Source organism: Pteronotus mesoamericanus, unplaced genomic scaffold (assembly GCF_021234165.1).
Source record: "Pteronotus mesoamericanus isolate MK-2021 breed Mesoamerican mustached bat unplaced genomic scaffold, CSHL_Meso_final contig_50, whole genome shotgun sequence".
In the NCBI taxonomy this organism is placed as follows: domain Eukaryota; kingdom Metazoa; phylum Chordata; class Mammalia; order Chiroptera; family Mormoopidae; genus Pteronotus; species Pteronotus mesoamericanus.
Window position 1 is genome coordinate 44,659,690 of NW_026555186.1, and position 26,795 is coordinate 44,686,484.

At 40.6% G+C, this 26,795-nt stretch overlaps 1 protein-coding gene across 6 annotated transcripts in view; it reads left to right on the forward strand.

Moving 5' to 3' along the window:
* CAST (calpastatin) overlaps nucleotides 1–26,795 on the forward strand; it is a 126,833-nt gene that overhangs the window by 33,300 nt on the left and 66,738 nt on the right. Inside the window, exon 1 of one of the 6 annotated variants that reach the window (XM_054578626.1) lies at nucleotides 3,617–3,750. The exons of the other annotated variants lie outside the window; for them this stretch is intronic. The gene's annotated coding sequence lies outside the window, so the exon portion shown is untranslated. Of the gene's footprint in view, nucleotides 1–3,616; nucleotides 3,751–26,795 lie in introns of those variants that run through there. 6 annotated transcript variants of the gene reach the window in all.

Consider the following 26,795-nt stretch of genomic DNA (forward strand, 5'->3'; position numbering starts at 1 on the left):
CATCACTATTTCTAACTCAAATTAATTATAGTAAGATGTTTAGTGAAGAAGCTAGGTAGGCTCTTATTAAAGCCTCTATGAAAATAGTAATTCATAATATCACACAATTTTATTGCTGGAAGAGATCTCAGGAAACTTCTTTCTTAACTACTTTCCTGTACAGGTGAGGAAGCCAAGGTTGAACCTGCATTAGGAATCTCTCTGTAGAAGACCACAACTATTAAGATGTATTGGTTAAGATTATGAATTGCAATTGGAATGCACTCTGAATAGATCAAGCCAAAAAAAGAATTTCTTAAGGCTAGCAGGTAGTTCATAGAGAAGTACAGGAAGCTCTGGCAGAAAGAACCTAAAGCTTCACAGCCAGAAACAATGCCCAGCCACATCGTGGGAGCTTCTGCTGCTGCTACCACAGCTCAGCACCTGTCACATTTAGGGCCAGCTGCCAGGAACTCTGACACTGCCAGTCTTGAACACCGACAAGCCTTATTTCAGACTTCCTGGTGCGCAGGGGTATCCTTCCACTGCTTACTTCCAGGCTCATTCCCTTTTGGAACATCTGATTGACTAACACAGGTCACATGCCTCAGCCTGGCTACAAGGGAGTCTGGGGTTGTGAGTATTCTGGATCCTACTTTGGGAAGGCACGGTTTGAGTAGGTGGGAAATCACCAATACATAGTGAGGGTTTGTAAATGTGTGGTCAGCTCCCAACTGACAGATACGCGCTATCGAAGGAAAACAGGAATTACCTAACTGAATGGAAGGGAACCAATGATGGTAGGTTCTTTGAACTAAAGAAGGTACAAACGGTTTTTCTCCCGTCTAGACATAAGAAAAATCTAATAAGCACCTGTCAGAGAAACACCTTGTGATTTTGGTCCTGTTTCTGCCACGTAGGGCTGTGTTAACTTTGTCAACACAACCCTCCTCTTCGTGGCACTTACTTTTCTCCTCTGCAGTATGAGTGAGGGCCTGTGTTGTATAAGGTGTTCGGCATTCAGTGCCAGCCTCACCCACGGGGCCCATGGACTACCTGCGGTCGGTGAGGTGACTCTGTGTGCTAAGAAGGCAAGCATTTTCACTGTCATCATTATGCATATATTTTAATGTTCTGTCAAAAGTTAACTATATCTTGAAACCCATGATTCCATGACTAGTTTTTCCTAAGACAAAGCTAAATTAAAAGTTAAAACATAGATCTATCTTTTTAAAATAGTAAGTACCTTTTTTGTATTTTTAAAATACAAAAGAACCTATGCACCCCAATGTTCATAGCAGCACAATTTACAATAGCCAAGTCTTGGAAGCAACCTAAATGCCCATTAGTAGATGATTGGATCAAAAAATTATGGTACATATACACAATGGAGTACTACGCAGCAGAAAGAAAAAAAGAAGTACTAAACTTTGCAACAGCATGGATGGAATTGGAGAGCATCATGCTAAGCGAAATAAGCCAGGGGGCGAAAGACAAATACCATATGATCTCACCTATAAGCGGAACCTAACCAACAATGCAAAGATGCAAGGAAAATATGACCAGCAACCCTGAAAGGAAAAGAAATCAACAGAGACAAGAGAGAAGGGGGGGGGGGGGTAGGGAAAGGGAAGGGAAGGGGAAAGTCAAGGAACATATAGCAAGGACTCATGGACAAAACCAAAGGGGAAGAGCTGAGGGAGGGAAGATGGGAGGGGGCAAGGGAAAGAGGTGGAGGGGAGGCAGAGACAAATGTATTTAAAAAGTAAATAAATTAAAAAAAAAGGCTGAATAATAAAAAAAAAGGAAGAAAAAAATAAAATAGTAAGTAAACATAGTATACTATTTACAAATTAAAAACATATATTATAAAAATAGACAAATAACAAGTGTTTGAGAAACATGATCAGGAGCAGTAATTTTTACATTTTAATGCACTTCATTGAATCAGTGAGGTTTGGGTAAAATGGAGATTCTCGTTCTGGAAGTCTGGGGTGAGGCCAAGATTCTGTGTTTCTAACAAGCTTCTCGTTGATGTTGAGGCTGCTGGTCTGGCAATGACACTTGAGGAACAAGGACGCTGAATTGTGCTGAAAGTAGGTAGTCAGAGTACCTGTACCTTAGAGTACCTCAACATTGACTGGAGAATCTAGTTAAAACACAGATTCCCAGGTTCCAAGCCAAGACATTCTGATTTACCAGGGTGCAGTAAGCCTGGGATTGCATATATTTAATAGGTGCCCTGCACATGTTTCAGATGCAGATGATATAAGGACCACACTGGGAGAAAGGATGAGCCTCAGGGACTGGACAGCCACAGAATATCGGGGGATACTAATGTCCTTCTTCATCTCTTAGGCGAGGAGCCACTTCCATCTTGTCTTGCAGATTATGAATCTTTGGAAAATTTATTACATAGCATACGATTACTCATCTGTACACTTTAGGAGCACAGAAAGACTCGCCTTTATTGTAGGAGATAAGTTACCTAACACGGGGGACTGTGGGGCCCAGAGTTCACCTCTATTGGGGTGTGGCCTCGAATAAGTCACCCTGTGCTGCTTTTGTCACAGGAGAAAAGAATATCGGTGAAACCAAGATAAGCTGAGGTTTAGTTGAAAAAGAAGAAGAAGAAAGAAAATACTAAGGTTAAATAAAAGAGAAATTTTTAAGCTATATTTTGATTAAACAATTGTAAGGACAGGGTCTTCTGCTCAGGGAATTATAAAATATTAGAGTTGGAGGGGCTCTTACTTTACCAGCTTTACTTAGCAGAAATAAATGAAAAATAAAAATACATAAGTGGCCATGAGAACGCTCTGTAGGAGAAGTCAGAGGGAGCCCAGCCACTTTGACCACCGGGTGCATGTTGGGTACAGAGCTGTGCAGACGAGCTCTCCGTCTGTCTAATGCCAGCTGGCCTGCACCTCTGCCTTGGCTGGATGCTGCTGGACCCCTGATCACTGCCACCTCCTCCACTCACACCCCAAGCGGAGTGCCCACAGTGTTTATTGTCATTGGTTTATGGCTTTGGGAAAAGTTGGCTTTCCATATTTTTTTTTAATTATATAACTCTTTCTCTAACCCCGTCATTTATTCTATATCTATTCGTTGGCATTCTTCTCTAAGAAAGAGCCCTTCTTTCCCATTTACTTGTTTATTCATTTATTTATAGCAATATGAACTCTTATGTTATTCAATAGATTAAAATTCGTTCTTTTTTATTTTGGAATTTTTAGTCATAATGTATAATTTAGCAAAATTCTGACCCTGTTAAACTGCTCTTTTAAAAAAAATCCATTATGCAATTTGATATATACTTTCAAATCCATAGTGGTGGTCATAACTAATTTGCATATTTCAAAACGAGATATTGAAGGGACGTGTGTATTTGCAAAGAGCACCCACTGTTCCTCCCTTACTTTAGTAGAATCAAAGGGTGACAGCTTAGGAGCCACAGACATCTGCCATCAGCCTGCATTGTGGCCTGCATCACAGGCCCAGTTACCCAGTTAGCCTCTAGGAAGCCACCCTGTGACGAGTCACCGAGTCCCTGGCGCGGTGTTCGCGCGGGGCGGGCGGGGGGTGGGGGGGGGACGAGGGGAGGCGGGGAGCTGCCTGCGTCTGTCCCAGGACCGCCCAGTCGTTCTCTGCGGGCTCCACCGCTCCACCTCCTCCGCTAAACTGAAACCACAGGGGCCGAGCCCAACCAAGAATGCAAACATCTTGAAACCTCAGCTGAATTTCCTGGGCCCCGGAACTGGACGTAGAGTGAGTACTGATTTCTGCCGCTTCTCTTCAAGGCAGTGGCTGCTTTCCGGCTGGCAGCCCAGGCGCCGCCTTTGCTCCGGCCCCTGCCCTGTGCGTCCCAGGCTCCAACCCAGCCATCCACTCTCTGGCTTTGCTGGGCTTGGACATGCGCTCTTTCTATTCTCTCGCCCCTAATGAGACATTCCTTTACAAATGGATTCTAAGTTCAAGTGTGTTGCTTGTCGACCCCTGCTCTCAGTTGGTTACACTGTTGCTGGCTCTTCAGCTGGGAATGTGTCTGGTAACCAGACTCGGCAGTGTTACAAAACCAGAGATTTGTGTGACCCGGGAGTAATGCTGAAAGGATTCAAACAGCATCTATGCCTACGTGGTTTGGCACTTTTATCTCTAGGGTTAGACACCCCGACCCCCGCCCTGCCCCCACCACTGTAGTGACCTCAGTTTTAGAGAATGAGTTCACTCAGTGTAACCTCTCCACGTCCCTGACACATGCTGGGTGTGGCATGGCGTGGCATGACAAATGTTGGAACAGGTTTCTGTTCTACTTCCTTGATTACAACCTGAGACTGTAATCAGATAACATCACTGAGGGGCACTTTGTAGCTATCTTTCAAGAACGCCAAGTGTTTTCATTAGATATTTAAGAATCTCTTCTGTACGGTCAGGGTCTCAGGGTTCCTCAGTAATAAATGCACAAGAAGCGAGTTCTTTATTCCCATCTTTTAGCTTGAGAGAATGAGGCAGAGAGTTTAGGAAGCTTCCGTAAGCAACCCACCTATGCATCAGAGGAACAGTAGTGCTTAATCAGCAGCTCCGGAAGTTTGCTGTGTGAGATACTTTCTAGAGAGAAAAAGCCTCTGCATTGCAGGGAAGATCATTAAGGAGTGGCGTCCACTATTCAAAAGGGGAAAGTATGTTTTCTGCTAAATAACTCTTGAGTTCCTCTTCCTGATGTTTTGATTGTGGGCACTGAATTCAACCTTTGCACTACTTTCAGGTGCACAGTCTAGTGGTGAGAAATCAGTATCTGACAGGATATTTGTTGCTGGGAATGTCGTGGGGAGGGAGTGCTGTCTGGGTTCTAGGAGACATTATAGGATCAACATAAAATAGTGACATTTAGCAACATCATGCTGCACTAGGAAAGGCCACATCTGCTGACTGGAGAAAGGGTAGGCAGCCAACCACAATGAGGGTGGAGTGGCAATCTGTGTGTGTGTAGCAAGGACTCTTGGTGTCCATTATAAACAGGTGAGTTTGCATACTGTGTGACAGTGTTGGTGAAGCAGCACTGGAGTTTAAATGTAGGCTATGGTTCAGTTCACCTGCTTTGAGAGAAGGTCCCCGATGCACAAGAGGAATTGATTACATAGTATTGGCATTCCTTGATTCAGTTCCTTGATTGTTCTCTGAATTGGCTGATTATAATTCCTCACCCATAATGAGAATTTAAAAGGCATCACATAAAATAACAGTTTGAAAGAATGAAACTAAGAGAAAGAGGGAGTAAGGGGAGGAGGGAGGGAGGGAGATAAAGGGAGAACAAGAGAGAAAACCATTAAGAAAACATGAGGAGTTAATTTGAACTAAATTCTTAAAATCAGCTAAGTAATTGTTTTTCTAATCATCGTTTATAATGTTATTTTTTCTTTATTTTTTTAACCTCTACACACATCTGTACAGCTGTTTTATTAATAAGAACCACAGCCAAATGACCATCAACTAGTAATTGGATAAAAATCCAGGGCACATCCATACAATGAAATACTACTCAGAATAAAAAGAAACTACTAATACATGCAAATCAAGTACAAAATTTAACAATCAGATAGCAAAGACTAAAATCTGTAAGATCCCATTTACTTGAATTTCTGGTGAAGAAAAAAACTATTGAGACAGATCAGATCAGTGATAATCGAGGTGGGGGAAAAGCGTAGGCGACTGAGAGGGTTATAAGGAAAATTTAGGGGGTGATGGTAGTGGTTACACAATTATACACATTTGTCAAAAGGGTATCTTTTAAAAAAAATCTGCATTTTCTGATTGTTAGTACCAAGAAATATAATTGATTTTTGTATAGTTATCTTAGATCCAGCAAACTTGCTGAACTTTGCTATTAGTGTTAATGGTTCCTACGTAGACAATTATATAATCATATATATATGATTATATAATTGAATTATAAGAATTGTGTTACTTCTAATTTCTGATATTTTATTTGTTCTTAATTAATTATGATGGCTAAGACCTTTAATAAAATGTTATCCCTGCACTAAATAGGAATTTTTCTAATGTTTTTACCATTAATTATGATATTTAGTATCATTTTCTAAAATACACTATCAAGTTCATAATGTTTTCTTATATTTCTAGTTTGCTCTGAATTTATATCATGAGTGGGTGTTGAATTTTTTAGTTTTATTTTTCAATTATAGTTTACATTCAATATTATTTTGTATTAGTTTCAGGTGTATAGCATAGTGGTAAGACAATGATATACTTTACAAAATGGTCCCCCTGATATTCAGGTAACCACCTAGCACCATGCGTTGTTACTACAATATTATTGACTGTATTTCTGATGCTGTAATTTACATCCCCATGGCTATTTTATGACTATCAAATTGTACTTCTTGATCTCTTCACCTTTTTCACCCAACCCTCAAACGCTCCCTCCCTTCTGGCAACCATCAGTCTGTTCTCTGTATCTATGAGTTTGTTTCTATTTTGTTTGTTTATTTTGTGCTTCAGATTCCACATGGTATTTGTCTTACTCTATCTGACTTATTTCACTTAGCATAATGCCCTTTAGGTCCATCCATGCTGTTGCAAATGGTTAAGATTCATTCTTTTTTATGACCAAGTAATGTTTCATTATATGTATATACCTCTACATTTATATCCACGTGTCTGTTGATGGACACTTGGATTGCTTTCATTTCTTGGCTATTGTAAATAATGCTGCAATGAACATTGGGGAGTATATATTCTTTCAAATCAGTGTTTTGCATTTCTCCAGATATATACTCAGAAATGGAACTGCTAGGTCATAAGGCAGTTCCATTTTTAATTTTTTGAGGTAATTCCATACTGCTTTCTACCATGCGTGGCTGCACCAATTTGCATTACCATCAACAATGCATGAGAATTCCCTTTTCTCCACATCCTTTCCAACACTTGTTTGTTTGTTTTTTGGTGATAGCCATTCTGACAGGTTTAAGGGATTTATCCTTGAGGTTTCAACTTAGATTTTTCTGGAAATTAGTGATTCCGAACATCTTTTTGTATGTCTATTGGCGACCTGTATGTCCTCTTTGGAGAAGTGTCTATTCAGGTCCCTCTGCCCATTTTTCAATAGGGTTGTTTGGTTTTTTAGTGTTGAGTCATATGAGTTCTTTATAAATTTTAGAGATTAGCCCCTTATCAGATTTATCATCAGCAAATGTGTTCTCCCATTCAGTAGGTTGTCTTTTCATTTTGTTGATAGTTTCCTTTGCTGTGCAAAACTTTTTAGTTTGAGGTAGTCCCATTTGTTTATTTTTTTCTTTTGTTTCTCTTGTCCAAGGAGATATATCAGAAAAAATATTGCTGTGAGAAATGTCAGTGATTTTACTGCCTCTGTTTTTTTCTAGGAGTTTTATGGTTTTGAGTCTTCATTTAAGTATTTAATCCATTTTGAGTTTATTTCTATATATGGTTTAAAAAGGTGATCTAGTTTTACTTTTTTTGTATATATTTGTCCAATTTTCCCAACTCCATTTATTGAATAGAGTGTCTTACCCTATTTTTTTTTATGTTCTTGCTGCCTTTGTCAAATATTGATTGACTATATAGATGTGGGTTTATTTCTGGGCTCTCTGTTCTGTTGCTCTATATGTCTGTTTTTATGCCAGTACCATGCTGTTTTGATTACTATAACCTTGCAGTATAGTTTGATACCCTGTAGCATGATACCCCCAACATCATTCCTTTTTCTCAAGATTGTTGTGGCTATTTGGGGTCTGTTGTGGTTCCATGTAAATTTTTGGATTACTCTAGTTCTGTGAAATATGCCATTGGGATTTTGAAAGGAATTGCATTGAATCTATAGATTCCTTTGAGTAGCATGGACATTTTAATGATATTAGCTCTTGCTGTCCATGAGCATGGTATATGCTCCCATTTATTTGTATCTTCTTTAATTTTTTTCTTCAATGTCTTCTAATTTTCCTAATACAGGTCTTTTACCTCCTTGGTTAAATTTATTCCTAGGTACTGTATTTTCTTTTATTTTTTGATGCAATTGTAAATGAGATTTTTTTCTCATTTTATCTTTCTGATCGTTTATTGATGTATATAAATACAACCAATTTCTGAATATTTATTTTGTATGCTGCTATGTTATTGAATTAATTTATCAGTTCTGGTAGCTTTTTGGTGGGAACTTCAGGATTCTCTATATACAATATCACATTATCTGCAAATAATGACAGTTTTACTTCTTCCTTTTCAATTTGGATGTCTTTTATTTGTTCTTCTTGTCTGGTTGCTGTGTCTAGAACTTCTAGTACTATGTTGAATAAGAGAGGTTAAAATAAACATCCCTGTCTTGTTCCTGATCTTCAGGGAAGCACTTTTAGTTTTTCCCTGTTGAGGATAATGTTATCTGTGAGTTTGTCACATCGCCCTTATTATGTTGAGGTATGTTCCCTTTATTGCCACTTTGCTGAGAGTTTTTGTCATAAGTGGGTGCTGAATTTTGTAAAATGTTTTTCTGTATTTAATGATATGAACATGTGATTTTCACTCTTTGTTTTGTTTATGGGTATACCATATAAATTGATTTGTGCATATTGTATCAACCTTGCATCCAGGAATAAATTTCACTTGATCTTGGTGTGTGATCTTTTTAATGTATCGATGAATGCCGTTTACTAATATTTTCTTTAGGATTTTTGCTTCTGTGTTCATCAGAGATATTGGGCTCTAATTTCCTTTGTTTTGTACTGTCTTTATCTGGTATTGGAATTAGAATAATTCTGGCCTTGTAAAAGGAGCTTGTGAGTCTTCCCTCTTCTTAAACTTTTTGAAATAGTTTAAGAAGGATAGGTATAGTTCTTTGAATGTTTGGTGAAATATGCCTGTGAAGCCATCTGGTCCAGGACTATTGTTTGTTGGGAGTTTTTCGATTACTGCTTTGATTTAATTGGTTATAATTGATCTGTTCAGATTTTCTGTTTCTTCTTCATTCAGTATTTGAAGATTGCATGTTTTTTAGGAATTTATTTCTTCAAGCTTGTCTAGTTTTTTGGCATCTAGTGTTCATAATATTTTCTTGTACTCCTTTGTATTTCTGTGATATTAGTTGTCACTTCTCTTTCACTTCTGATTTTATTTATTTGGGTTCACTCTCTTTTTTTTTCTTGATGAGTCTGGTTAAAGATCGTGTTTATCTGTTCCAAGAACCAGCTCTTGGTTTCACTGATCTTTTGTAGTTTTTTAGACTCTTTTATTTCTGCTCTCATCTTTATTATTTCCTTCCTTCTACTCACTTTGGGCTTTGTTGTTATTTTTCTAGTACCTTTAACTGCAAAGTTTTATTGTTTATTTGAGATTTTTGTTTGTTTCTTCATGTAGGCCTATAATGCTATGAATTTCCCTCTTAGGACTGCTTTTGCTATGTCCTATAGATTTTGTGGTGTCGTGTTCTCATTTTATTTGTTTCAAGGTATCTTCTGATTTCTTCCTTGATCTCTTTGTTAACCTATTCATTATTTAGTGACATGCTATTTAGCCTCCATGTGTTTGTGTTTTCAGTTTTTTTCTTGTAATTGGTTTCTAGTTTTATGCCATTGTGGTCAAAAAAGGTGCTTGACATGATTTCCATCTTCAGTTTACTCGTATTTATCTTGAGGCATAATATGTGTTCTGTCCTGGAAGATGTTCCATGTGCACTTGAAAATAATTTGTATTCTGCTGCTTTGGGGGTGAAATGTTCTGAAAATATCAAATAAATTAATGCATTCCAGTGTGTCATTAAAAGCCTCTGTTTTCTTGTTGATTTTCTATTTGGAAGAATTATTCATTGATGTCACTGGGGTATAAAGTTTGCTACTAAGACTGTGTTACTGTTGATCTCTTCTTTTATGTCCATCAAAATTTGCTTTGTATATTAAGATCCTCCCATGTAGGGTGCATAAATGTTTACAAGTTTTACATCCTCTTGATGGATTGATCCCTTTATCATTAGGTAATGTCCTTCTTTGTCTCTTATTATAAACTTTATTTCAAAGTCTATTTTGTCAAAGTTTTGCTACCTCGGCTTTTTTTTGTTTCCATTTGCATGAAATATCTTTTTCCATCCTTTACTTTTATTTTTTAAATTATATTTTATTGATTATGCTTTGTTTCTCCTTCAATTTTAAATGATAGCCTTGCTGGATAGAGTAGTCTTGGTTGTAGGTTCTTGCTTTTCCTCACTTTGAATATTGTGTGCCAGTCTTTTCCAGCCTGAAATGTTTCTGTTGAGAAATCAGCTGACAGCTCCCTTATAGGTAACAAACTGTCTTTCCCTGGGGTTCTGTAGCATAGTCTTTTTTATCACCTGGGCTGTGTGTTCCAGGAATTTTTCTTGTGTGGGTTATGTCAGTCCTCCTGTTATAGTTGAGTCTTGATTGCTATTGGCCCGTCCATTGATGGAGTTGGCCCTCAGCCTGGATGGCTGTGAGGATTGACCCCAACCGCAGTGTATGACCTGCTATGCAGGGGCTAATCCTATGAAGTAGAATTTGCCCTAGCAAGGTCTGGTGCCTGCGGATATCTCCTTTTGGTTGTGCCATCGTGGAACTAATTAAGTCATGCTTTGATGTGGTCTGAAGCCAGCCAACTGGTGTATTGGTTCTGAGCTTTTTGGGAAGGATTCTGGTGTAGATCAATGTTAGACGCTGCCTGTGACAGGCCCTGGGATAGCTGTTAGGATCTACAAAGCAATCCATGGTTTGCAGCTGCCTCTGCTGGACCTGGGTGTGTGTGGAAGAGCACAAACTGCATACTGAGGCCAGCTTATACCTGTACTGAGCCTGGAGCAGGTAACCAAAAGGCCCAAGGCACACGGAGATCCTCCATCGCCTGCTGGGTGCCTATTAAGCTCAGTCACTGAAAGAGCCTCTGATAGTATATAATCTGTATGTGGCAGGTTCTCAGTGAGTCACCTGGTAGGGGTGAGTGATGTTCACCAGGCTGATAGAGATTTAAACTTGGCACCAGTGCTGGGTTTGAGACCACTGGGCAAAAGTCTCAGGGTATACCAAGGTCAGCCACCACCTACCTGTGGACATTTGCAATGGGGTGGCATCTCAGGGAGTTGTCAGAGTGAGTCCTGTAGAGTGCTTCAGGCTAAAACAGATTAAGATTTGGCCATGTAGGGGAAGACTGCAGAGGAATGGTGGATCCCATTGGGCATGCAGGGAAAAATGGCCCTCACATTAGAGCCACTCAACTCAGCCTCTCTCTCTGCATCTCTAACACCCCCTGAGCTTGCCAGATCTCCCTGAGAGCACCTCAAGAAAGACTGCAATAAGGACACAGGCCAGCTGCAGCCAGTAAAGTCTTCTGCTGGGTGCAAAATTCACAGAGTAGGGCCACAGAGTCCGGAGAGTAACACTAGTGTATTTCCCCAGGCTGATAATGTTGGGGGATTGGCACCTCATGGGCATGTGCAGGAAAATGGCCCTCACCCTCAAGCTGCTCCACTCAGTTTCTCCCTATGTGTCCCTGATACCCCGTAGGTCTGCTCAGACCTCCTGGAGAGCTTTCTAAGAAAGCACTCGCTGTCACTGCTTGGCAGGGCAGGGTCACAGGGAGTAAGGAGGGTGGGGCTGTGGCATTCCCCAGCTTGATGTGTATGGAGGGGAGTGTTCAACCCAAGAAAGATGGCATCTGTGGGCAGTATGGAAGAGTGACAGCACAGGGACATTAGTGGCTATCCCTCCAGCCCTGTCCCCAAAACCACACAACCTAATCTCTCCCTATATGCCTCCAGGATGCTCTGAGCTGCCATGCCTTTTTCATAGCCCAGGGTAAGTGCCCATGAATGAGATTGTGTGTGCTGGTCCTTTAAAAGGGGGCCTGGGTTTCTAGCAGTCCATCTCACCTTGGTGGATGGAATCCTTGCCGATTTGCATAGCCAGATGGTATGGGGGCTCCTCTTCCTGGCACTTTGGGCTGGGGAGTCTGGGCAATATTTGCAGCTGAGATATCCTTCCCGATTTGCAACTACCTCACATGGATGCGGTACCAGCCCTTTTCGCATCTCTGCCCCTCCTACCAGTCTTGGTGTGGCTTCTTTAGTAAATCCTAAGTTATAAGACTTCTTTTCAGCTGGTCTTCAGTTGTTTATCCAGGTTGATTGTTCTATAATTTAATTGTCATTCCAGTTGGGCCCTGGGTGTAGGTGAGTGTAACTTCCACCTACTCTACTGCCATCTTGAATCCCTTATATTTTTAACTTTGTTATTCTAAATTTATATTTTTGAGGAACCACTACTTCATAGGTGGAACTGTTTATTTTTCCCAAGATATGAACTATCTAATTGGTAGTCCAGTTTAAATTAAAAACCCACAACTATGTTCTCCTGTATACATATATACTTTATATCTCCTCTTTTATTATATCTTACAATGCCTTCATTTTAGAGACTATATGAACCGGAATATATATTTTAGCACTAATGTGTCAGAATTTACAAGAGGAAGATATTTTATCCTATAGTTTTTCTGACATATTGAACTAATAATCTGCTTACTGGGGAAGTACACTGGATCTTCACAAACAATCGCGTTTTATTTTTTCTCTGTGAATAGCTTTTAACTTAAAAATGTCTGCTATTCAGTGTTTCTCAACCAGGTACTATTGACATTTGGGTTGACATTTCTTAGTTGGGCAGGTCTGTCTTGCTCCCACTGAATGCCAGAGTATGAACAAAAGTACTCTCACACATTTCAAATTATTTTTGATGGATGGTCCCTCCCCTGGTTAAGAACAAATGAGCTACACTTTTTTAATGGAAAGTCATAAAAATAATTACTCAGTCCCATTATTTCTCATTTTTAAGGGCACTTTACAACATCTTTTAAGACATGCTGACTTCCAAGAAAGTCCATGTATTTGGACTTTGGAGATTCAGGTGGAGGCTGTGTGTGATCCTGCCAGCAGGGCGGCGCTGTTACTCTTGTGCTCCCCTGTCTGCACTCGGTAATAATTAATTTTTAGAAAGTGACTCTAGTAGGTTCCAGAAAAAGAATAGCTCTGCATAAGCTGTATTAGAACAGAGTATTAATAATTATAGCTATATTTACTAAAAATTACTATGCTAGGCATATGCCAATCACTTTACGTGATGTGATGATAATGCAGTGATGAGGTAGATAGTCTCATTATGCCCATTGTTCAGGTTAAGAAAGAGCCTGATCTCATAACCACCCCACTGTGTTGTTCTGAGGACATATTTAACTGATCTCTATAAAATACTTTCCAAAAAATTAGCTTCAATGCATGAAAAGGTATGACACACTAAAAGACTCATTTGGCTATATAGTCTCATTTAGTTACAGTTTTTTCCTAGCGTGCCAGCTTTTTACTATACAGTTAGCCCCTTAAAGACAGGATCCATATCTTTGTACCTCCACCCCATAGCATCCACCATGGTAACTGCTCAATAAATAGTTATTGAATTGAAAAAGAAGATTGCATTTGTCTTAATATGAATAGACCCCTCAGAGGCTGCTGCATTAGTATAGAGATTTATCCTGGGTAGTTGAAAAAGGTAAAATTATATTCATTTTTATTCTCTAGGATTTCAAAGTAGGGTTTTGAAGCTTAATATCTGTCCTTTAGCTGAAGAGTAAATAGTGGATAATCAAAAAAAAATCAATAAGAAATCCTTTTTCTTCTTTATTGTGTGTGTGTGTGGGGGGGTGCTTATACAATGGGTAAAACACAGTGCTAGGGATACAGAGGTCTAGTATGAGCCAAATATAAAAACACAATGTGCACAGTGCTCAATAGCATTGCTGTCATGGTGCTATATAAAAGCACAGTGGAAGGTTGAGAGAAGGGGGATGAGGTGAAGCTTGGGGGCCTGTTTTTCTGGGAATAAACATCGGGTGTGTGAGCCCGTTAAAAGAGAGCTACAACCAGGAGGCCAGTCTAAAGCAGAAAATACCAATAGCAAAGATGGGCACAGTCTCCAGTGTGTGAGATGTTATCCAAGTGCAGTACAGTTAGTTGGAGGCAGGACTCTTAGAAGTCTGATATATATATATCCAGCTTCCCAACCTTGACTCTCCTCACTTACTGTTTTCTTAATCTCTTCCTTCCATGCTTGCCCCTAACTACCAGTTGAGACACTACAGTCTCCCCCCAGGACCCCTACACTGCTACATGTGCTGTTATGTGGGACTGAGAGTTCTGATTAGTTCTTGGTTCCTCTAGTGACATGTTCTCGACAACTGCCCCTTGTATACAGACTGGATTTTCATCAAGTGCCAGGTGTACCTGAGATTTTTATGTTGTCCTGGGCTCTGCATGGTTTCATGGAGACCCCACAGCTGACTTGTCTTTGTGATCAGTCCTCCAAGTCAGCTTTGAGAGGACAAATTCCTGCTGCTTATCTTCCTGTTTGTTTCTTTACCACCCAGTCCCAGGTGCAAGAGAGAACAGAAGCTCATCTAACAGTCAGAACAATCCTTCCCCTCAATTCCAGGCATTTTTTATCTCTAAGGACACATTTGTCTCAATCTAGTTTGTTATTTCATGTTTGGCAGCTGCCACCTGGTGAAGACGTATGTTCAACAAGACAGGAAGACCCACAGATCCTTGTTTCCTCATCTTTTATCATTTGCACTAGCTCCTCCCCCAGGAGTGACTGGCACAGACAGAGCTGCTGCTTGGTCTGTTTGTTGATGATGTTTGTTTCTTTTCCTTTAGATCTCTTTTCAACACTTAAAATATCACCTAACATTTAATTTTATTTGGGGAGCATTTTTTATATGTTAGAAAGAGGATTTGGGTCCGCTTTTATTAATCAATCATGTTAACATTGGTAAACATTTTTTTAAAATCTTCACCTGAGGATATGTTTTTGTTGATTTTTAGACAGAGAGGAAGTGGGGGGTGATGGAAGAGAGAGGGAGAGAGAGAGAGAGAGAGAGAGAGATAAACATCAATATGAGAGAGAAACATTGACCAGTTGCCTCCCCTACATGCCCCGACTGGGGATTGAAGCTGCAACAACCTAGGTATGTGCCCTGACTGGGAATTGAACTTGGAAACTTCTAGTGTACAGGATGATGCTCCAACCAACTGAGCCACCCAGCCAGGGCAGTAAACATTTTACTTATATTACCAACATGTATAAATTTTCTCAGTACTGGAGTCTCTATGGTACTTACTGATCATAATGGATAACATGTTGGTGAGACATGAAGGTAACATTAACTAGAGTTTTCCCATGAGTCTGGTTGTTGGACTCTAAGGAATGAAGAATGTAACTGTATTCTAAGCAAGGCCTCCTTAGTTGCAGAGAATAAGCTTTAACAGTTGGGGTCACTTTAGAAAAGAGAAGGTTCTTCATCCTTGAAGAGAGAATGTTGGCCAGTAGGGCAATTCCAGACTAATCCATGGCCCTTGGGCTCCCTCAACTCATGCTCCACTTTGGAATTCCCCAAGATAGTGTTTCATGGTGTGTCGTCTGCATAGTATCTGCATCAAATTTACCTGGGATACTTATTTAAAAATGGAGATTTTCTAAGCCTCACCCCAGACTTACCCAAGGAGAATCACTGAAGAACCTATGGCTTAAGCAGCTCTCTAGATAAATTCTTACATATTTTAAAGTTTGATTACCACTACTCGAAGAAGTGTTTGACTATACAGAGCCTTCATCTAGCCTTGGCAGGGCAGTGAAATCTCGGTGGGAATTTGAGTTATCTACAGGGACTCAGATTTCTGAATGATACTGAGGGTGCATCGTGAACTGAACCAATTGAGTGATGTTCACAGCCCACTTTTGGAGCCTAAGCAAGGGCCTGGACTGTCCCCATTTCACTCAAAGTTGCCATAGGAGGTTGAGGCCAGCTTAGTGTGAGCATGCTGTCTGGACTCTGTAATGGATTGAGGTCCCCTGCACAAGTGATTTAAATACAAAGACTTAGAGCAGGTGCTGGAGCTTCTAGAGTTGCCCAGAATAGAGTAATTAGGGGAGGGATCAGAACGTTTTTCCTACAGAAAACCCATGGGCTCAGCCTCCTATGTTGTTTCTTTAATAGCTATTCTTAGAGGGTGGACAGAGAGAGTCGTGGAGAATGGAATTATTTCTACATTTTTCAGTTACATATGCTTTTTAATATCCTCATTATTGTGAAAATAGGAAATTGTGTTTATGTCCAATAGGGCAAAAAAAAAAAAAAAAATCCTTTTATATGATTCTATTACCATGGCTAGTCATCAAACACCTAGAATATAAATATTCCCATGCTAACAATTTATCTAAAACAGTGCCTCACTGGCTCTTAGACACACACCTTTTCATAATATTTTCTTTACAAAGATTTATCTTTTAGGATTCCTTTTGTTTTTTTTTAAATCCTTACCTGAGGCTATGTTTATTGATTTTGGAGAGAGAGGAAGTTGCGGGGAGAGAGAGACAGACAGACAGACATCAATGTGAGAGAAACATCAATTGTTTCCCATACATGCCCTGATTGGAGATCAAACTCACAACCTACATATATGAATGCCTTGACCCAGGACTGAACCTGAAATCTTTTGGTGTATGGGATGATGCTCCAACCAACTGAGCCACCTGACCAGGGCATCTTCTAGGATTCTTAGCCTCTCTCATAATTACCATCTCTTGAATTATCTTTATGCATTTAAATTTTTAGGTTAAATTTTATGCAGTATCTCCATGTCTGAAACAGGAGAAGGTTCTTCATTGCCATTCAGACTAATTTTATTAGGCCTGCATAATGTATTAAAACGTTTGAAAGGCGTTAGGTGAGGAATGCACGCTCAGCTTGGTCACAAAGCCCACTAGCCCCTCTCACACTGGCCTGATGTACGCCTTCCCATCGCCTAGCACAGAATCTTCATTTGCATTTGAGATAGACAGATGGTATTTCCTGAAAAGTCAATTAATGTGTCATTTGAAAATTGCATCTGCTAAAAAACAAAAATCCTCACAGATGAGCTGTATACTGGATGCGTGTAGCACTAAGTGTTTCTTTACTGGTCCAGGATATGTGCCTGTACAGTGAGAGCAATATTGGGATTTTTGATGTGTACAACATACTGCTTCCTTACAGTGCAAGAAAGGGTGTAGGCTCTAGGCATAATCACAAATATCAAGAGCCCCCGGGTTTCAGGGCCCTAAGACTGGGAGACAGACAGCCCTGAGGCCCTGCAGGAATGTCTTTTCAGGTAACACCCAGGCTGGCAGTATTATAGCCCTGGCTGGAAAGTACTTTCAGAAAGTAATTTTGAGAATTTGTTCTAATATCTTATGTGGTCTGGTTCCTTTCTTTTGACCGCATGAAAGTATGAAGACATGTAGTTTGTCACCAGGAGGAAATTGCCAGTGGGTAACAATAGACATTAAAAAAAAAACAGTGGTCATTTCTCTGACCCACTCTAAAGCCTTGTTTTAAACTCCCTAAAGTAGTGATTCTTAATGTCAGGGAGGTTCAGAATCACCTAAGAGGCGATAGCTTGTTAGGCTACAGTTCTTCTTCCTCCTGCCCTTTCCCTTTTGTAAGTTTCTAAGTGTCCATGCCCTCTACCCCCCACCCTGCGTCCCGCGTGCACACGCACACGCACACACACACACACTCAGAGTTAGTGACTGACTGTTCCCGGGCCGAGAACCATGGCCAGTCACATTGCCCAACCACATGACATAATATTCATTGCCAAATCATTATGTAAAGTTTTATCATAAAATATTTAAATAATTACCAATTTCTGCATATTTTGCTTATAGTTTTAATGGTTAGAATTAATGATCATTTTTTTCTGGCATTGTTATAAAACTAAACTATCTTCCATGTGATATGTTGATTTAACCTTGATTTTTAAAGCCAATCAATCAGTCATTAATTGTTTGAATTTTTGCCACATTGCTAAGACACAGTGTACCCCTTTGCTGAATATTCAGAGATCAAAAAGGGAAGGTTAACCCCTTCTGGCTATTTAGTTTGAGTCTTCCCCTGGTTTTAAGAATTTTTTATGTTATTTATTTTTTTTAATGATTTTATTTACTTATTTTTAGAGAGAGGTGGGGAGGGACAAAGGGAGTGAAATATCAGTATGTGGTTGTCTCTCATGTGTCTCCTACTGGAGATCTGGCCCACAACCCAGGCATGTGCCCTAGATTGGGAATCAAACCAGCGACCCTTTGGTTTGCAGGCAGGCACTCAATCCACTGAGCCACACCAGCCAGGGCTAAGGAGTTTTTACTTATTGCAGTAATGGGTGCAGAATTATTCTCTGTTTCTGTGGTAGGCCAGGCAGGATTCTTAGCCTAGCAAATTACAATTGTTTTCTTTTCCAGTCCTTCTGACAATCATATTTGTATGTCTGTTCATATGTTTCTAAAGATTATATATCTTTGTATATCTTTGAATGCTGATCTACGTATTTGCAATTGAAATCTTGACAAAATACACCAGTTAATTTCCAGTGAACCAGTTGTAAACCATATCTTCTCTGTGTGTGTATAACTTCTCCACATTCTCCGAAAGACTAATAAACTGAGGATTTGGTTACTATTTGAAATGGAAAGAGAGCCAGTAGGACACAAAACTTAACAAAGAATATTCTAGCTCATTCTGATAATCTGAAAATAATTATGGAATGCTCTGAGAGAGGGGTTAGTCCAGCTGCATGTACAGAGTTTGGATAAGGTCTCTAGGTTCCAGATATTTGAAAGTACATGTAAAGAAGAAATAGAAACCAACCATTTATTAATTCATTGCAAAACTACTATGCTAAGTGATATATATAGGATTTCACTTAATCCTCTTAAGAGTTGAATACTTTGCCACTACATAAAAGGATATTAGGACAATTTTATAAATGAGAGGATTGAGGACCAGAGAGATTAAATAATTTACCCTGGCTTACAAAGCAAGGTTCTCTTTCATTCTAAAGCTCTTTTCAGTAGATTGGTCTTATAAAATCTTCCACTCAGTAGTTTATTTCTAGGCAGTTTAAATAACTGAGAGAGGAATTTGTATCTAAATTCAAAAGAGCACTAGAAATCAATATTGTGTTTTCTATTGTTATGCTCAGTATCTTTAGACTGTTGAAATTCTCTCTGATGGATGAGGTTTCCTGTTTGTGTGAAAGAGAGTATTGTCCACTGATTGGAATTAGCAAATAATAGTTACATTGACAAAGTTTCTTTAGAGATTTTAATAGGCAGTAGAGAAGGGATAAGTTAGCCATCTTTGAATATGGTGAAATTTTTAAATAGTGAGATTATGCAGTACATAACTAAAAACTCTTTTATTGCCCTGGCTGGGTTGCTCAGTTGGTCAGAGTGTCGTCCTGTACACCAAAAGGATGCAGGTTTGATCCCCAGTCAGGGCACATACCTAGATTGAGGGTTTGATCCCCAGTCGGGGCACGTATGGGAATCAAACAATCGATGTTTCTCACATCTGTGTTTCTCTCTCGCCCTTCCTCTCTCTCTAAAATTAATAAACATATCCTTGGGTGAAGATTTTAAAAATAATAATAAATAAATAAATAAATACAAATTAAAACTCCCCTATCATGTAGGAATAAAAAAAACTTTTGCTTAGATCGAAGGATAAGCAACAATGTTCCAATTTTATGTCAATTTCAAATGAAGACTGCTTTAAAATTAATTCTCCTATTCCACTGAATTTTTATCCTAAGGGAGAGTGGAATGAAATGCAGTAGAAGGTACTGTTATTATTCCCATTTTAGAGATGAGGAAACTGAGGCACAACACGGTTAAGGAATTTGCTCAGATCACACAACTGGCAGCAGAGCGGGAGTTCAAACTCAAGTGGTGGGCGGCCCGCAGCTATTCTCTAATGGCTACAGAGCACCACCTCTTTAATGTTTGTAGAGACTAAACTTGCTATTTGTGGATTTGTTGTTCTTATATGGTTTCTGGAATGAGATTTGATTTCACTCTACATTTAGTTTTGATTATCTAAAGATCAGCTTGGACTAGGGGGCCGTGTTTTAATTCCTGTCATGTAAGCCTCCTTATTAAGGACAGGCTTCATTGAGAAGCTGGCTGCAAGAATGGGCAGGTGACGGGCCCATATGTCAGCGCCGCATGATGGGCTCCATCTCAGTATTTCCTTATCAATTCCCACTTAATTCTGTTATAGACATTTTGAGTCTGTCATCCCGGTAGAGAGTAGGGTGGCGATTGGTTTGACAACACGAGGACCGGCAGAATTCTCATGTTCCCTCACTCTCCATTAGGCCCAAGAAATGAATTTGAACGCACTGCGGGAACCAGGCCGAAAGGCTCTGAGACAGTTCAGCAGAGCTCAGAATTTTTATTCTTATGCAATAATCCTATCATCCGTAACCATGTATGCTTTAGGTGAGCTCATAATCTTTTAGGATTTGTGCAAAATTTTGTTGCTACCAAGATTCTTGTTCCTATATTGACTGGAACCCAGCCCTGAGCATGCTGTGCATTTGAATCTGAAGAAAATGCCATAATGTGAAATAATGTTGCCCTCTTTTCTTTAAGAAAGATAAACAGTATTAGTGTGTAACTTCTCAAAGCAATAGTCATCACACAACTGCTCTTCCATTTGGAAACTGAGGAAAACATTTAAGGCTCTTGGCATTTATGAAATAAAAATCACTGCTGTTTATTGACTTACCATGTGGCAGGCACTGAGCCAAACACTTTCTAAACGTGCCCTCATGTAATCTTCATTACTCTCTTATGAGGTGGTATCATTTTTATACCCATTCAACCCATATAAAAACTCAAATTTGGAAGAGTTAAGTAGCTTGCCTGAAGTTACACAGCTAAAATGAGACCCCAGGTCTGTGGGACTCGAGAGGCTAAACTCCTATGTTTCCCATTTGAACATGTATCATTGGGTACATTATTGAATAAGCTTCACATATTTACAACATAGATTAGAGATGCAGAACTCCAGAATTTTGAAGCCTGACAATATACAGATAAGGGATCTGTGTTCCAGAAAGGTTAAGACTCAAGGTCACATAGCTTGTCAGGGGCAGTCTTCTTCATTGCTCATTATGTAGCATCTGTTATGCTGAAATTGCTTGACTCACAGGCATAAGTAAATCCTAGCTGGACAAACTTTTTCTAGGAGAGAAACCAGAAGAGAAAAGTAGGCTGTCTTTTCCAGGCCTAACTTTTCTACCTTGCTTTATCTTGGGCAGCTAACGTCAGACATAGTTGGAATTATTTCATGCATCAAGAAAAACAACCAGGATCCTGAGAGGCAGGAACAAAACTTCAGGACAAAGCTGCTTTTCTACTCTTTGATGACTAATCCAGGCTGTGTGGCTTGCTCTTTAGCTTGTCCACAAAATAATGATCATCCCAGAAAAAAATGTTGGAATCCTGGAGTATGCAAAGTAATGAAAATCAAGCAGTTGCCTTGTAGTACTGTAAATTCAGCTTCATGCCTTCCGTGGAGTTTTTCTAAGCACTTACGGTGGTCCAGTGTCAGAGCTCATAAGCAGACACACCACACGTGGCCAAACATTCTGCAGCCTCTCTGGCTTTGATTGAGATCACAGATCAGCCGTGACTGTTGTCCTGGTTGCCAGGCAACACTTGGATGTTTATTTTGACGTCTGCCCACATGTTGCCTCAGAGGCCAAAGCTGTTTGTGCTTTCCACTTTCCAGAGCACGCAGAGTTTAGGCGCTCTATTTTTATCTCGTCAATGTGTCCCTATTACTGCTACATTTCATGCAGGCGCCCCGTACTCAGCTAGGATAGGATCGGTCATCTTCCATTTCCCCCAGGTGAGGCTCAGATTGTCTGATTTTGCTAGTTGAAGTTCCACTTCATCTAGCCGGCTGCACTCTGGACTGAGTACCTCTGGTACTTTCCCACCTCTAAGTCTAGCTCATCTGGAATGACAAGCCCATCTCAGCCTTCATCTCCATTTTTTTTGAAAAGTCAAATATTTTGTTTTAGTTTTTGAATATAGGGAAGTCTTCTTGTTATAGCAAAAAGTTCATGGGTGTTATTGTCATATGTGTTCAAGTCCAAGCTCCAACACTTCTCAACTGCGAGGTCTTAGATAAGTTACCTAACTTCTCTGAGTCTCAGTTTTCTCTTTTATAAAATGCAGGTTACGGTGGTTCCCTCCTAGGGTTTTATGAAGACATACTGAAATCAGACATGTAAGACACCTGTCACAGTTCCTGGCACCGGGGAGATTATATAGTCCCCACCTCTCTATGGAACACACAATTACTATAAATACTAAATAAATAGTTCCCATCTCCTCTGTGAAGTCTTTCCAAACTATCTTCCAAACCAGCATTTCAGAAATACAATAGTCTCACTCTTTTAATAACGTCATATTGTCCTTAAGATCCTATTGTAATCAAGCTTATCTCATGTTCTATATGTGCTGAGGGGTGCGTTGGTGCCCTAAGTAGGTCTGCTGGCACAAAGCCATGTTCTACATGAAGGCAATCATTCAACTTCATTTATTGATGATCCATGTTTATCTGTCATCAGAATCATGTTTTTGTTATGACAAATACTATACTTTGTTAGGTGACTGTATTGCAGATCTGTTTAAAAGTACCATGGTTATGCCATGTTAATAATTAAAGGTGTCACAAGAATGGATGTCATCGTATGACAGCATGGCAAACAATAGACAAACCCAAATGTCTGAATATTCACTTCCTGAAGTGAATAAGCCATCGCTGCAGATAGAAAACAGTAAACCTGTACTCACGGGGCCTATAAATGGTGCCTGTGGAGAACGTTGGTACTTTCCTTAGAAAGCCCTTGTTTGTTCTAGGTGTCTCGCAGGAAGCAGCCCAGGGATTGTTTGTGTGTATATGTATTTTTTTTAAGTTGTACAACTGCCAGGTTGATGACAATAAGGATGTAAGTGACTAGATATTTATTTATTTTTTAACTTTCTTTTTATTGTTGACACCATTACAGACGTCCCAACCCACCCTCCCTTGTCCGCCTCCACCCAGCCCCCACCGCTCCTTCCCTTTTGGCCAGCACCACACTGCTGTCTGTGTCTGTGAGTTATGTACAAATGTTATTTGGCTAATCCCTTCGCCTTCTTTCACCCAGTCCTCCCCCTCCCCCTCCCCTCTGCCAGGTGTCAGTCTGTTTCATGTATCCATGCCTCTGGTTCTGTTTTGTTCATCAGTTTATTTTGTTCATTAGATTATGCATGTAAGTGAGATCATATGGTATTTGTCTTTCACTGGCTGGTTTATTTCACTTAGCATAAGGTTTCTAGGTCCATCCATGCTGAGTGACCAGATATTTAAATTATAGTATCCTAATCAGTTTTCTAACTTGTGCTTTGAACAAAATATCTGATGATTGTAAAATTCATAATGTTGGCTTTTGAGCAATTAGGTAATATTTTTGTGTTTACTTATGCACAAATTTATATGTCTACTTAACAAGTACTTGTTAAGAAACTCCTGGGTGCCAGGCTCTCGGGATGTGCAGCTGCTGAAACATGCAAGGCTCCTGTCCTCATAGAGTTCAGGTTCACATCTGTTTTTGCAGCTCCTGTAAGGAAAGAACTTTAAAAAAAAAATCCATGATTCCCTTTTCTTTCATTATTTGAGGTATGTTATTAAAGAAGAATCTTACCGTTCAAAAACAGATTACTTGTTTTTCTCCTGTGCATCATCAGAGCTAGCTTTAAAAGTTAAAAATCAGTTACTGATTTGTCAGAACTTTTTAATTTAGAAATTGTTAATACTTATTTTGTGTTTTGCCCATATTACCTGAGTTTGGTATCTACTCTGACTCTCATAATAACCCTGTGGAGTGCATGCTCTTCCCACTGCGGGAAACTAGATGCTCATGAGGTCCAGGCGACTTGCCTGGGGACTCATGGCCGCTCAGAAGCCACTAGACCCAAACTTAAGTATTCTAATGCATTAATTATATTCTTAAATCTAGCATTTTTGTTTAAAAAACAGGATATGATAACTATACTTTATTCTTTGTTTCAATGAAATTTTAATTGATTAGAAAATGGAAACAAAGATTTGAATCAACAGTGTTTTTTAACTCCTCTCTGCCACAACACAGTCAGCACTAGAGGAGGCACCTTGAGGTGCAGAAATGGCCCCGTCTCTTGATCTATTTATAGATTCATTGACAAGGCAGGACATATTTAGAAAAGAGCACAGTAACCCTCCAATGCAGCATACACTATTAAGTGTTCAAGTGAGAAGTACAAACATATATGAGTTGAGAAGATGATGAGATAAAGCAGATACAGGTGTTGTATCTTGAGCCGAATCCTCCAAGGGAGGGATAGGTGGGACCTGAGCAGGGAAAAGCCTTCGTAGGGCATGGGAATGGCAAGATGCAAGGCCCAGTGGTGGAAGGTGGCGTGGGGGAGATGGTGGCGATGACACCAGCTGTAGCCCAGCGTGTATCTTTTGCCAAGCACTACTAGGATTGATCCGTGTACATTAACTTATTCTTAAAACAACCCTGTGGAGTAAGAATTGTTACTGTTCCCATTTTACAGATGAGGACACCGAGGCACAGAGAGGTTAAATAACTTGCTTGAGGTTATACATGAATTCAGGGTCCTTTGGAATTCCACCAGAGAGTCTTGTGTCCAGACTCCTCTCACACGCTTAACCAGTGAGTTATGCTGATGAGGTGGCCGTGAGTCAGGAAGGACACCATCCTGGCTGAAGGGCAGTTCTGGTGTGGGCAATACCCAGAGAGGCGGTGCAACAAATAGATTGGGTCAAGTAATGGAGAGTCTAAAGCACAGGCAGAACACACGGTGGGAAACCATAGAGAGCTTAGTACTTCATCAGAGGGGGAACATGGTACACATTTATTTCAGATAAATTAGTCAGACAGCCATAGACAGAAAGGATTGGGAGCTAGAGATGGGGGTTGAGATGGGGGTGGGAAAGAACTGCACATGGAAACTATGAGAAGGGCCTTGATGTCATCCAGCTGAGGGAGGTGCATGATTAGGCAAGGAGTGTGGATGGCAGAAGATTTCCAGAGTGGCATGGTGATGACGGCGAGACCTAGCACTGTGCCTGACTCCGGTGGTTCAGGGCCAGATGAATTCCCCGTCTTCCGTCATTTAACCTGACGTCGACCCCGGAGGGAGGTGGTATTATTCCCTGTTAAGAGTTAAGCGAATGGAGGTTCCAGGTTACCTAACGTGGAGCAGGGATTTAAGCGTGAATCTGTCTTTCTTGGCTTCTTTAAGTAATATAAGGTAGGCTGGTGATAAAGTAGGGCTGTTAATAAGGTATGAGAATAGTTCACATAATAAATGATAGAGTCGGGGGGAGAAATCAACTTTCTGAGGTAGCAATAATATAAGAAAGAAGGAGAGGGTTTGTGACCAAATATTAAAGAACACAGAGAAGAATGGGGCAGGTGGAAGAGGCTTCCAAAAGGACAAAGGTCAGAGGGCTGGGGAGAGAGCCTATAGCTCCTCCTGTCACTGCTGCTGTGGGGGAGGGGGAGGAGCGGTCTGTGATTCAGAATGAAACTGCCGATGGATTATCAGGCCGGAAAGGACACCTGGCTGGCATTCCTAGTAACCCTCCACAAACACAGGCTGACGGGTGTGTGAAGGGATTAGTGTTGCAGGTGGGAAGACACAGGAATGCTGCCAGTGAGGGGCGGGGGAGGAAGCGAAGTCTGGGCTGACTCACTCCCTGCGCGCTTTCTGAACCGAGCCAGCCAGTGGCAGGCTGCGAGGTCTAGGCGAGGCTGCTGCGCATCTGGAGGGGAGGGGGTGGGTTCCTATAAACCAGATGCAGGCGCCCAGACAGAAGCTGAAAGTCTTCTGGGGGACCAAGCAAGTGAGAGGACGCTGTTATATGGAAGACAGAGAAGTAAGGAGCTGAGGGAATGACTTTTTTTGTCAGCCAGATTGAATGGCAGCAGAATGGATGAGTGAGGCTCTAGGACCCCGCCCCTTCTAAGGGAGCCTTTAACTCGCCCAGCTTGGCCACTCACCAGGGCCTGTGTGCGAGCTCACAACTCTCTCCTCTCACTTCCAGCATGGCAGGATGTTGAGGATGGTCCTAGGTCTTGTATCTCTTCTTGTGAAGTCTCACTAGACACTCTATATAAATAAGAAAAAGCCCCAGATGGAGACTTGCTGTAAGAGCGGTGGTCAGCAGATAAGTGTACCCAACGGATAGTTCTTTTAAAGGGACCCCATCGGGTGGAGGAGACCATTCATGATGCAGCTGTGCAACTGCCGGCCTGTGTATGGCGCTGGGGGTCAGTGAGCTGGGAATTGGAGAAGGAGAAGGCCCATGAGGGACTGACTGCAGAAGATACAGCGCCGGGGCTGGAGCTGGTGAAAGGAAGGGCATGTAGGGTTCCGATATGTGGGGAGGAGAGGCATTCAACCAGCGGCACTTGTGGGAAGACGACTTAAAGGGAGAGATGAGTGAGGTGAGCTCTGAGACAGGGATGGTCAGCTGCCTGGAGCAGCTGTTGTGAATTAGGAGATGGGGGTAGGATTGGAGCCTGGGATCTTTAAAGGCAAGAGAAAGAATTTTTGTGTGATAGAGGGCAACAGGAGTCATCACTCGTTCTGCTTTAGAAAGGAGACACGTGCCTGAGAATGACATGTGGGAAGCTTAATCTGGACAGAAAGGGTAAGACAGTTAGAAGGCTGTAGCCTGGGAGAACTTTGCAAAATACATGTGAAAAAGGAGAACAGTTTCTATTTTCTGGGGGTCTTAAAAGCATACCACCTTTCCATCATATCTCTAATCGATTACTGCAGTAA